Source organism: Lygodium microphyllum, chromosome 9, assembly GCF_053477565.2.
Source record: "Lygodium microphyllum isolate KBCC chromosome 9, Lygodium_microphyllum_v1.1.10, whole genome shotgun sequence".
In the NCBI taxonomy this organism is placed as follows: domain Eukaryota; kingdom Viridiplantae; phylum Streptophyta; class Polypodiopsida; order Schizaeales; family Lygodiaceae; genus Lygodium; species Lygodium microphyllum.
This window is the reverse complement of record NC_141143.1, coordinates 20,164,123-20,177,090: the sequence shown is the minus strand read 5'-3', so window position 1 is coordinate 20,177,090 and position 12,968 is coordinate 20,164,123. Positions and strand designations below refer to the sequence as shown.

The window sequence follows — 12,968 nt, the reverse complement described above, 5'->3', positions numbered from 1 at the left end:
GTTAGATGCTCTTAAGGCTTAGCTCAAGAAGAGCTTTGAGATGAAAGATCTAAGACAAACCCCTCATATACTTGGTATGTGAATTACATATGACAAGTCTCAGGGACTACTCTATCTGTCACAGAAGGAGTATATCCATAAAGTCCTTGAGCGCTTCCGTATGCAGGATGTGAAGCCTATTGGCTGTCCATTGCCTTCTCATGTGAAGGTATCACAGGACGATTGTCCACAGACAGATGAGCAGAGGGTTGAGATGTCCAAGATTCCCTATGCATCTATAGTGGGCAGTTTTATGTATGTCATGATAGCCACCCGTCCAGATATTGCATTTTCAGTTGGTGTTGTGGCACATTATATGGCTACACCTAGTAAGAGGAATTGGGATGCCATGAAGGGTATCATGAGGTACCTGAAGAGCACTACTAATATGTGCATATGTTATGGCAGCCATGATACATGAGTCATGGGATACACTAACTCTAACTATGCAGGACATGCAGATATAGTAGGAAGTCCACTTCTGGCTATGTGTTCACTTTTGCTAGAGGTGCTATTTCATAGATGTCCAGGGTGTAGAAATGCACGTCCCTTTCTACTACAAAGGCCGAGTATGTTGCAACCAACTGAGGCTTGCAAGAAGGCCATTTGGTTGGGTCGTTTGGTTGTTAACCTTGGTATTGCATATGCTATCCCTACACTACATTCGGATTCTATGAGTGCTATCCAATTAGCCAAGAATCCGGTCTTCTGTGAAAAGACAAAGCACATTGAGGTGAGGTATCACTTCATTTGTGAGGTCATTGAGGATAGGTATGTTGACCTTGTTAAGATCTCAACTAACCAAAATCCTGTAGACTTGCTTACAAAAAGCCTCTCTACAGAGCGCTTTGCCTTCCTTAGGGGGTTGATGGGCATTGGACGACATGACATCTTTCCTCATCTTGTTGTATCTATATACATGTTGTATTGTCTTTTCTTTTTTCTTTTCACTCCTCATCACTGAGGCAGATTCTCCTTTAAGTGGGAGGTTGTTGGGGGTAAAGGCACCTCTACCTAGCTGCTCGTGTATTACTACACTGACAGTACTTGCACTTGCACACTGCATGCAGGGCGCCCATCACTATCACTTCATTCTTTATTCTTTCAGTGACATTTGAATAAAGGGAAGGTCAGTCACACATTGTGACTATTGGAGTTTCCATATTGTGTGTGTGTCTCCCTCTCTTGCTCTTATTCCTTCCACCATAGCTCTTGCTCCCGCTTGTGCTTCCACTTCAGGGCTTATCTCCCTTCATATACAATGTAATATGAATAGAAATTATTGTTCTTGTGTGTGCAACTATTTAGCGCTTACTTCCTTCTTTACCATCTTACTTTCACCATAACTATTGCTTGTGTGTGTGTGTGTGTGTGTGTGTGTGTGTGTGTGTGTGTGTGTGTGTGTGTGTGTGTGTGTGTGTGTGTGTGAAGATGTGTATATATGAGGGACTAAGAGGATGACGCCCTTCTTTATTCTCTTCTCTTCCTTTTCTTCTTCTTTTTCCCATTTGCATACCACGTGGTACACATTTTTGCCTCCATAGCTTACTTAAGTGAGAGAAAGAGAGTGATAGAGAGAATGAGAGACCACATGGAAGAATATTCTTCTATGATCTTCTTCTTCTTCTTCTTCTTGTGGTGAGAAGAGAATGAGCGAGGTGAGTTTGGTATGTCTATTATAAATTTTGGATTTTTTGAACTTTCTTGCATTCATTGAGTGGAGAGGCATAAATAGTTTGGAGCTAGACTAAAAACCAATTATGTGGAAGATAAATTTACATTATCTGAAGAAGGGAAAGTAATCCCTTGAAAGGATAAGAATCTATCTAAGTTCCATCAAAAGCAGTGGAACTATATCGAAGGAGACATTGTAGTGGCGCTCGAAGTCCCTCAGTGAAATGTTGCCGCATAACAAATAAAAGATAAGAAGGATTAGGAGTAGACATAGGATAGATTGGATGTCTATTTCACACATAGTATGAAGGGCTATTTGCAAGAATTTGAAACCTCGACTATTGCTTTAGAAGAATTTGGCAAGGTTGTTTGAGGTAAACAAAAAGTCTAGAAAGCTATATCTCAAGTCAAAGCTAAATCAATTTAAAAGAGGGAACCTTTCCATCAATGACTATGCATTAAAAATCAAGAGTATTGTGGAAGTTCTTTGATATATTAGTATAGCAATTGATGATATTATGTGAGCATGTTTGACTACTGATGGTTCATCTAAGGATGATGTATGGTATATAGACTCAGGTACCTCTAACCAGATGACTTCTCACGGAGAGTTGTTTAGAGAGATGCATAGTCCAAAGTCTTTAGGCTATGTGGAGACTGGGGGTGATACATGTACCAAACATAACTAAGAACATGGTTTCTATTGGTCAGATGATGGTGGAACAGGGATTGCAGGTTCATTCACATATGATGGTTATTATGAAGACCTTAGAAATGGTTACAGGTTGATTACAAAAGGTAAACATGATGGTAGATTATTTACGCTTAATGTAGGTCTACCTAAAATGGACATTGCTATGTTTGCACAAGGTTTCGCATGTTCTGGTTGACATTTAAATTTGGCATAAATGGATTGGTCATGTAAATGTGAAACATTTGAGAAAAAAGCAATTTAAAACATATTGTGGATGCCTTACCAAAGTTTAGAGTTGATGGGACGTATAAAGTATGTGTAATATGTCGATTTGGAAAGCAATCAAGGGATGCATTTCCACATGAAAAGCATGTATGCAAGAAGCCACTTGAATTGATACATTATGATGTGTGGGATCTTATAAAGACTATAACTTAGTGGTTGCAAGTATTATATATCTCTCATTGATGATGATCATACTCAAAAAGTATGGATTTATTTTATGTGTGAGAAAAGTGTGGTGTTCACTCACTTTAAAAGCTTGAAAGCTTTGGTTGAGAAAGAGACAAGGTTACATATTAAATGCCTAAGGTTGGATGGAGGGGGAGAGAATTTCTCCAAAGAATTTTTTGAATTTTTATTAAAAAGTGGTATTCAAAGGCAGCTTACGTGTAGGTACACTCTATATCAAAATGGAGTTGTTGAGTAGAAAAACAAGCATATTATAGAGGTTGATTGAGCATTGATGTTTGAAAGAAACATGCTTCACTACTATTTGGCTAAAGCAATCGCTATTGCCATATACATTATGAACAAGACATCTATCGCTATTGTATATGGTACGACACCTAAGGAGAAGTATATAAGTAAAAAGCCAATCTTGTACTGCTCCAACTTACCATGGCTGATCCAAATGAGAATGCATAGCCACCAGTAGATATTCTATCCATAGAGCTACCTGCCGAGTCTGCATCTGAGTATTCAAACAATGTAGGCTTGATTCCTTTTTCATAAAACAAGCCAAATCCGGCTGTCTTCTTCACATACCTAAGAACTCTTCTCACTACATCCAAATGTGATTTGCATGGTTTCTGCATAAATTGACTTATCAATCCAACAACATAACTCAAGTCTAGTCTTGTAATGGTCAAGTAGATAAGACTACCAACCATCTTTCTGAACATAGTGACATCCTCAACATAAGGTCCATCATCCATCAACTTAACATTTTGATCCAATGGTGTATCAATCGGTTTGCATCTTGTCATGCCATATTTTTTCAACATCTCCAATGAATATTGCCTTTGTATCAGCCATATACCATGAGGTGTGTCAATAACCTCAATACCCAAGAAGTATCTCAACAAACCAAGGTCCTTTATATCAAACTCTTTATGTATCCCATGCTTGACCTCAGCAATCTCCTTCTCAAATGTACCTGTAATAATGAGTTCATCAACATATATGACAACAACAACCATACCATCTTTTGTATGCCTCACATAAAGTGAATAATCAGCTTTGCTATGCTAAAATCCCATACTGCATAAGAATTTGCTGATTCTATCACACCATGCTCTTGGTGCTTGCTTCAGTCCATATAAAGCCTTCTTCAACCTGCATACATGATGTGGGTATTTTGGATCCACATAGCCCTCTGGCTGATCCATGTACACTTCCTCTTCTAAGTTGCCATTCAAAAGTGCATTTTTCACATCCATTTGATAAAGTTTCCAACCATAGATAGAAGCTAAAGCAATTACTGATCTCACTGTTGTCATTTTAGCTACTGGACTGAATGTTTCTTCATAGTCCAAACCATAAGTTTGTGCATATCCTTTTGCAACTAGCCTTGCTTTATACCTCTCAAGAGAACCATCCGACTTACATTTGACCTTATAAACCCATTTACATCCAATGGATTTCTTGCCATGAGGTAATTTCACCAAATCCCAAGACTTGTTTTCCTTAGTGCATCCATCTCTTCATCCATTGCTTGTCTCCACTCTTTGCTCTCTACTACTTCTTCAAAGTAAGTAGGCTCCCCATGTTGTACATAAGAAACCATGTATGCATAATGCATCTTCATGAACCCATTATAAGTCAATCTATCAACTGGATACCTTACCCTTTCTGACCTTCTCAATTGAGGTGCACTACCATGTGTCTCATCTGATCTAGCATGTGGTGGAACATACTTTCCTGCACTTCTAGTGCCAGGTATTTTAACATGTGGAATGCCATACTCGTCATCTATAGATTCATCTTCTGAACTTTTAGCCATAGGTCACTTTCCTTTTGCAACTTCTGCACTCCTTTGTGCATTTCTCAATCTACCACTCCATGGACTGTAGCTGCCACTGCTTTCCTCATTCTCTTGAGGTCCTGAAGCATCTTCCACATGCTGATTTTCAGCCTTGTTGTTTGCTGAAATTTTCCTTCCATAGCCATCATCATCATTGCTTTCATAGGAATCAACATCCACTGCAATTTTGGGCTTGTATCATGATTCATATTCACTGAATCTGACATCCCTGCTTATGTATACTTCCTTACTCACTGGATCATAGCATTTGTATCCCTTCTTCTCATCAGGATATCCAAGGAAAATGCATTTTACAGCCTTTGGTTCCATCTTCTTTCTCAAATCATTTGGAACATGAACATAACAAACACATCCAAAGACTCTAAGGTATGCAACAATGGGTGTCCTGCCATACATTCTCTCATATGGTGACATATTATGAGTCAAGGATATAGGTGTTGTATTCATAATGTGAACTGCAATATGCATTGCTTCTACCCAATATGACAATGGCATGTTTATTTGGTTCATCATTGCCCTTGCAACCTCTGGAATAATCCGATTCTTCCTTTTGGCCACACCATTTTGCTGAGGTGTGTACTTGCATGTCAATTGGCTTTTGACATAATCTCTCAAGAAATCACAAAACTCATATGACATGTACTCTCCACCATTATCTGACCTCAAACATTTTATGTAGCATCCAAACTGCTTTTCAGCCATAGATTTAAATTCCAAGAACTTTTCAAATGCTTCACTTTTATGCTGCATAAAGTACACCCAAGTCATTCTGTTAAAATCATCAATGAAAGTGATTTAGAATCTACATCTTCCGCTCATGGAAACATTCTGACATGGGCCCCAAATATCTGAGTGTATTATTTCCAAAGGATAGATGCTTATTCTCCCCCTCTTTGGAAATGGCATTCTTGATTGCTTGCCAAATTGGCAAGCCTCACATACATGATCAAAATTCACATATCCAAAGTGCGGTAGACCAGAGTCTATCTGTCTTGATTGCATTTGCTTCAATCTTTGCAAATTGACATGACCAATCCTTCTATGCCATAATTCCACATCCTTATCTTGCCCATGTCCTCTCTCAACATACATAGAGTTTTGAATCACTGGAGTACCTACATCCAAAGCAAATAATCTCCCTTTCTTTCTACCATGAGCAATTACCCTGCCAATTCTCCCATTATGGAACTCTTCAATGAAACATCCAAACTTATTGAATCTCATCTGCAATCCTTGATCTGTCATTTGACCACCAACAACTGATGCTAAGTTCTTAGTTATTGTGGGCACATAAAGTACATCACCAAGCTTGTTCTCAATCCCATCTTTAGTAACAAGTGGCACACTACCAATATGAGTAATTTTATGTAAAGTATCATCACTAGTGGTGGCAACATATTCCTCATTCTGCATTTTCTCCTTGCTATCAAACCACTCAACATGATGAGTCATGTGGTTTGTAGCTCCTGAATCTAAAAACCAGTCATTCTCACGAAGAGGGTGAGCCATGCTCCCAAGCACATGCTCCATAGCAAATAGGTGACCTCTAGGCGATCCACCTCTAGGTCCATAACATGTACCAACATAAGTGCCTGCATAGTGGCCATATTGGATCCTTCCACGACCCCTAGACATGGCATTTTGTTTAGGATAAAAATCCTTCTCAAAATGACAAAATTGCCCACAATGATGACAATTGCCACCTCTTTGTGAAGGACTAGACCGTCCTCTACCTCTAGGGAAAGATCTCCCCCTACCTCTATGCATGAAATCACCATGACCAAAGTTACCTCTTCCACGAGAAAAACCATAATTACTACGACCAAGTGAAGAACCTCTAGCTCTAGATGAGCTGTCATGACCTCTTTGGTGATAGAAAATACTGTCTCCACCTGCATTTTTGCCACTATTATACATTTAATCCCGACTTGATTTCTTCTGTAATTAGCAATCCAATAAGCTCCTCAAAGTCAGGCAGCCTCCTCTAACTAAAATAGAGGTATCCAAAGATTTGAAAGCTGGTCTAAGTCCATTTAATGTCACTGACACTAAATCATCATCATCAACAGGTGCATTAATGGATGCAAGATCTTCTGCAATTTGCTTGATTTCTGCCACATAGTCACTAATACTGCGATTGCCTCTCCATGCACCATGTAATCTCTGCTTGAGTTGTATCTTATGAGCCTTTGTACACGTTCCATACATTTTTTCTATGATTTCCCATGCCTCCTTACAAGTACTTGCCTTTTTGATATGAGGAATCAATGTTTCTGAAATACATATGGAGATCCAATGTAAAACCTTCCTGTTCTTCCTTGTCCAATCCTTGTACTTTTCTTTTGCTCTTCAGTTGGATGTTCAGGAACTTCTGGACATTCATCATCACCTGTTATGAGGTCCCATAGACCTCTACCCACATCAAAAAATTCTCCATCTTGTAAGACCAAACACTATAATTGTCTTTGGTCAATTTGTCTCCCACAATCTGAGTAATCTGTGTCATGTCACACATTATGGCTGTTGCAAATTCAGAAAAAACAACAATACAAATTGTCCACAAATGATATTCAGTAGTATGCCCTGATTCGAAACATCAATGGTCCAATCCGAGACCAAAAAGCATAAAAAATAGTCCAAAAATGGATGTAAAAATAGTTTCCAGCAATATGATTGTCATACATGTGTCCAAAACCTGTCATACACATCCATCCATGATGCCAACATGTCATACATTCAGTTCCCAACAAGAAACATCCAATTCAGATCCCAAACGATATTCGTATGATCCAAAATGCATCAAAACATGGGTCTAAAATTGAGCACCTTCCTACAAATTTTCTACATTTTTTAAACCAAGCTGGAAGTACATTTCAAGCTAAAGCTAAAGCTACATTTTTTTCTGCCAAGCTGGAAGCACATTTCAAGCTAAAGCTACAAAAATTTTCCCAAAATTTTCTGAGCAAAAAATGGCCTCTAAATAACTAGTTCAACTCTGCAAGATGGTAATGCAGTACAACTTTCCCTTGAGCAAAACAGAGCCCTATACAATGCTGCAAACACCCAAGAACACTGAAGGCCCTTCCATAGTCCCGTTGTTGAGGTCTACTACCAATTTACTTTCGTACCTCTTAAAAGACATGTGCTCATTTTTTTTGAAACTCCCTCGCACTACTCTAGGCTTTCCTTTGCTATCTGAAGTAGTATATAATGGAGATTAATAAGCTTGTCCTCTTCAAATGGTAGCTTAGGATGCCGCGCATCATGATGTATTTGCATACTTTTCACATTAGAAACTGTTGCCCTACAGACAGGACATGTTAGTTTCGCATGCCCTCCTTTGTTTGCTCCAGTGCGATCTTCTAAGCTAGCCTTCTCAGCTTAGCTTGTCGTGGCAATTGAGGATGATGAGCACCCTGCGGATGTGAAAGCCCTCTCTGTATTGTTGCAATTCCTGTACGGAGCATTTGAACCTCTCTATGGTTCCAATTTCTGCACTGAGCATTTGGATTTGATTGTCAAATCCTTTCCATTGGCGACATTTGAGCAACATTGTCTATGCACACTTTCTCAAAATGCAAAACGTTTGATCATTATTTGTGCAGGCAATCTTGTGCAGGGCAGGCAGACTAGACACGTCAAAGACTTTTCAAATGCTTAGGGTGATGAATAGCTAAGGGGGAAATGCATCTCCCTATGTCAAAGCTAAAGACAGTCTAAACAAGTAAAAAAATTACTTCACCTTGATGAGGAACTTCACAAGAGGGTTGTTGGAGTCCTGACGATGAAGGAGGCTCAAGCCATAGTCGATGAACTCTTTGCTTTGTTCGTGAGTGAGGATGTCAACAAAGTAGAGCTCCTGTATACCAAATTTGTCTCGCTGTGATCAACCGTCATCCATACCCTGCTCCCGCTATTGCCGCAGGGGGAGGTCTGCAACATAAACAGAAACTGTGTTGACGACGACGATGATGAGATGTTCCAGCTGACGACCAAGGAAGGGAAGTTGTCAGTGGAGAGGGAGACACTCTGCATCGACACACTACAGTTCACGGGGGTGTTGACGTTCGAGTAGGAGCCGGTGCAGATCTTGGGCGTGCTCCTGCCGCTGTATTTGAATAGTCAGCTGGGCCCTGTAGGAGTCCGTGGCCAGCAAGCTGGCGGCCCGCATGAATGCCATGAATAACACCTCCAACAATGCTAGTGAGCTCAAGCATAGCCTATCCATAAGCTACAACAGTCAGCGCCAGTCTAAGATCACGAGTGAGATCCTGGAGATCGTCGCCAGTGCCAACGCCCTCTCTTAAATCACGCTCTGATACCAAATGATAAACTGAAGTGGAGGGAGTCTGAGAGATGGAGCAAATCAGAGGTCAGGAGCTACATGTTATCTTCTCATGCATTATTCTTCTTCCATTCTCAGAGTCTACTACAACAAGTGGTATCCTCCAAAGATAGATACCCCCAACTTAAGGACACTTTACATATGCTTCTATTTTAGATACATACATCCATAGGGTATGGCTTAGGATATTTTGTATTTATCAACAATATAGACAACCATTGCTAGCATGATAATCCTTAATCTTAGACCTTTCTTTGTCAAAGCTTTCTCCTTGAAGTACCTTAGCTATGCATCCTTCATATTCCTTATCCTGAGAAATAGTTTGGCATACAAGCTCAAGTACAGGATTATCAAGTATGGATACAGTTCTTAAGCTTCGAACTTCTACAACGCTATTAAGAAAGGCTTTTCGGCTTAAGGCATTTGCAACAACATTGTCCTTCCCTAGACGATATTTGATTTTAAAATCAAGTTCTTGTAGTATCTCTATCCATCTTCTTTGCCTCATGTTTAGGTCAGCTTGGGTGAAGATCCACTTAAGACTTTTATGATCTGTCACTAAAGTGAATTCCCTTCCCAATAGATAGTGTCTCCATAGTTTCAAGGCATGGATTACTGCGAGTAACTCAAGGTCATGAGTAGCATAGTTGGACCCGTAGGGTTTCAATTTTTTGGAAGTATAGGCCACTGGTCTTCCTTCTTGTACTAGCGCCCCACCGATCACAAGTCCACTTGCATCAATGATCACCTCAAATGGTTGACTGAAGTCAGGGACTTTTAATACATGTGCAGTGGTTATAGCTTCTTTAAGCTTATCAAAGCTTTCTTGATGCCCTTGGTCCAAATGATTATTGCATTCTTCTTCAAAAGATTTGTCAAGGGTGCAGTAATGAGGAAATAATCCTTGATGAAGATTCGATACCATCATGTCAGTCCCAAAAATCCTCAAATTTCTTTTACTATCTTAGGTATTGGCCATTCTAGAAAATCTTTCACTTTGGTAGGGTCTATAGAGATTCCATTAGTGGAAACAATGTATCCAAGATATTCAATCGTGTCAGTGAGAAATACACATTTACTAATCTTGGCATAGAGTTGATTTTCATGGAGTATTGCTAGGGCAATCTTTAAGTGACCTTCATGTTCCTCTATTGATTTGGAGTATACTAGTATATCGTCAAAGAATACTAGCACGAAATCATCTAGATATGGTCGAAAGATGTCTTGCATTAGATGATTGAATGTAGTTGGGGCATTAGTCAATTAGAATGGCATGACTAAAAAATCATAATGACCATACCTAGTGTTGAAGGCAATCTTTGGGATATCTTGTTCCTTGATTCGAATTTGATAGTATTCGAACCTTACATCAATCTTGGAAAAAACCTTGGCTCCGTGTAGGCGATCTAAAAGTTCATCTATCCTGGGTATGGGGTCTTTGTTCTTCTTGAGCCAATCCATTCGCAGAATGCAATTGTAGCATCCTAGTGGTAGGATTCGAAATTTTGCTTTAGTTATATGGATGTCTAACTCAAATTGAAGTTTCCATACAGTTTTGGTTGAGGCGATTTCCTTCCCACTAGCCAATTCTACTATCATTTTCCTTGTCCCCTTGGATTCTAGATGCAATCTTTTAATTGACTTGGGTGCAAGAAAGGAATGTGTGCTACTGCAATCAATTAAGATTATAAACAAGGTACCCTTGTAAGTAAATGGAGATTGAATTACTAAACATTGGTGGTCCCATCCTTTCCTTTCCATGGCAGCATGAATGGATCCTCTTTCAATTTCTTCACCTAATGTGCATTCCTTAGGTTGTCCAATCATGGTATTTGCACGAGCACCAGCTGTTCTTCCATGTCCATGGCTTGGGTTGTTGTTGTTGTTGTTCCCTCGGCCTCTTCCACCAACCTGGTTTAGGCTAGGATTTTGAGGACGGTTAGGAAAATTTGCCATTAGGTGCCCAAATCTTCCGCACTAGTAGCAGTGTCTAATTCCTATCCCATTTGGTCCTTGAGCGATTGCATTAGCTCTACCGTTCCCCTCTGGCATTGGCCATGTCAACACCACGGTTTGGGTAGCCCCTTCCATAGTTGTTTATTGGACGGTTCCTTTAGCCATTTTGAGCGATTTCCTTGGCCATAGGTTTTGCTCGCATAAAAGCATCTTCGAGAGTCGTTGGTCTCATTGATTCAAGACGAGTGTCCAAAGGTGGATTTAGTCCTTTGGCAAAACCTTGCAATCTGTTGAGACGTTGTCATTGGGGGTACATATTTGCACAGACTCACAAACTTAGAATAGTATCCTTCCAAGGTTAGGCTTAGTTGTTGTAAGTTGTAGAATTCATTCATCTTGATTGATTCAAAAGATGGGGGAAGATAACATCCTTTCACAGCTTCTTTGATCTCCTCCCAAGTTTGGGAAGCTTTTGTTACCCCTTTATCTCGGCAAAACTGTTTCCACCAAAGCTTAGCTTTGCCAGTAAGACGAAGACGAGCAGCCATGGATTGATTTGCAACAGTAGTTTCAGCGACTAGGAAAAATAGTCATCCAAAGCCTCAATCCATGCTTCTGCATCTTGCTCCACTTTGGATCCTTCAATGCTAAACCTAGGTGGTTGGTGTCTGCTTGAGAAGAAACTTCTTCTCTTGGAGTTCCTTGTATGTTTCATCAATTCGCACTAGTTTGACAATTTTGATTATATCTGTAGCTTATTAGTTACAAACGAGGTGGTTTGACCTTCATCTCTAGGAATCGATAAGATTTATTCGACCCTAAGGCTACTTGATACATGATGGGAAAAATATCATGCAAACCTGTAGCTTCCTCATCATCGCTAAGTTCTTGATGTGAATAATGTGTATGCTAGTGTTAGTGCAAGAAAATCGACAACAAGTTTCTTCAAACAAGTGTGGTTATTTTATTAATTCCTTTTATATGTTGACTACTTAACCTTACACTAAAAGCTCTTTTGAAACCTAGGCTCTGATACCATGTGTGAGGTGTCTCCTCCAATAGACTTGGAGGAGTCCTCTTAGTGGTTGACTGAAATTCATATCCATGTACATCACCATCCCGTCTCCCCATGGGAATCCTTGGACTTAGTTGAACATGGGAATCTTAGTTCTACTTCACAAGGGAAGCGTGGACAAGTCATCCCTAACAACAATCTAATGCCCACCTAAGAAAGACCACTTTGTAATCAATCAAAGGCAAGAGTGAGGTTAACACCGCACTTGGTTCAAAGAGAGTGAGAGGGAGGGAGAGTGTAACTCGATCCCCCTATCCATGAGGTAAAATCTCAGCTCCGGCTCCCTAAAATGGTGTTAAACCTGGTAACTAGTTCTACCCATATTGGGAGGGCCATGATTTAATTAGCTCTATCTAGTATCAAAAAGTTACCCAACTTATCAGGTCCACCTAGCCATAGGCATCCAATTTTTTAGGATCGAAGCCTCCCACTTTCCTCGATGGGGTTTGCTTAGTTTTCTAATTAGCAAAGCATACTACCACACTATTTGGACATATAAAATCAACTTCCTTTTATTACTCCATTAAATTGGATTCATTAAATTCAATCTTTAGCACATAACAAACAATTTGGAAGATCATATACATTATTTCATAATAACATCCAGAATCATCACTCCACAGAGTGGTACAAAATCGTCTTTCCATAGAAAGACACCGTCTAGCCTAGGATAGGACCTTCCAATCCCTCGGGATTGGGCTGTATATGATCACACTCCATCCGGGATCAACATGTAATTTACTGGCTCAGAGCCCCTCTAAGCTTCCCTGAGCCTTCGGAGCCGTCCTACATAATAGGGGCACTTATCACTTGGCCCTTTGCCCTCTCAGTGCTCGAGTGATCAAAAAGCAAAAACACT

The 12,968-nt window shown here is 39.9% G+C and overlaps 1 pseudogene; it reads left to right on the top strand.

Annotated features, from left to right (window-relative positions):
- The first annotated feature begins 8,517 nt into the window (after positions 1 to 8,517).
- On the top strand, positions 8,518 to 9,040 carry LOC148030842 (ATP synthase gamma chain 1, chloroplastic-like; annotated as a pseudogene).
- Positions 9,041 to 12,968: the final 3,928 nt, after the last annotated feature.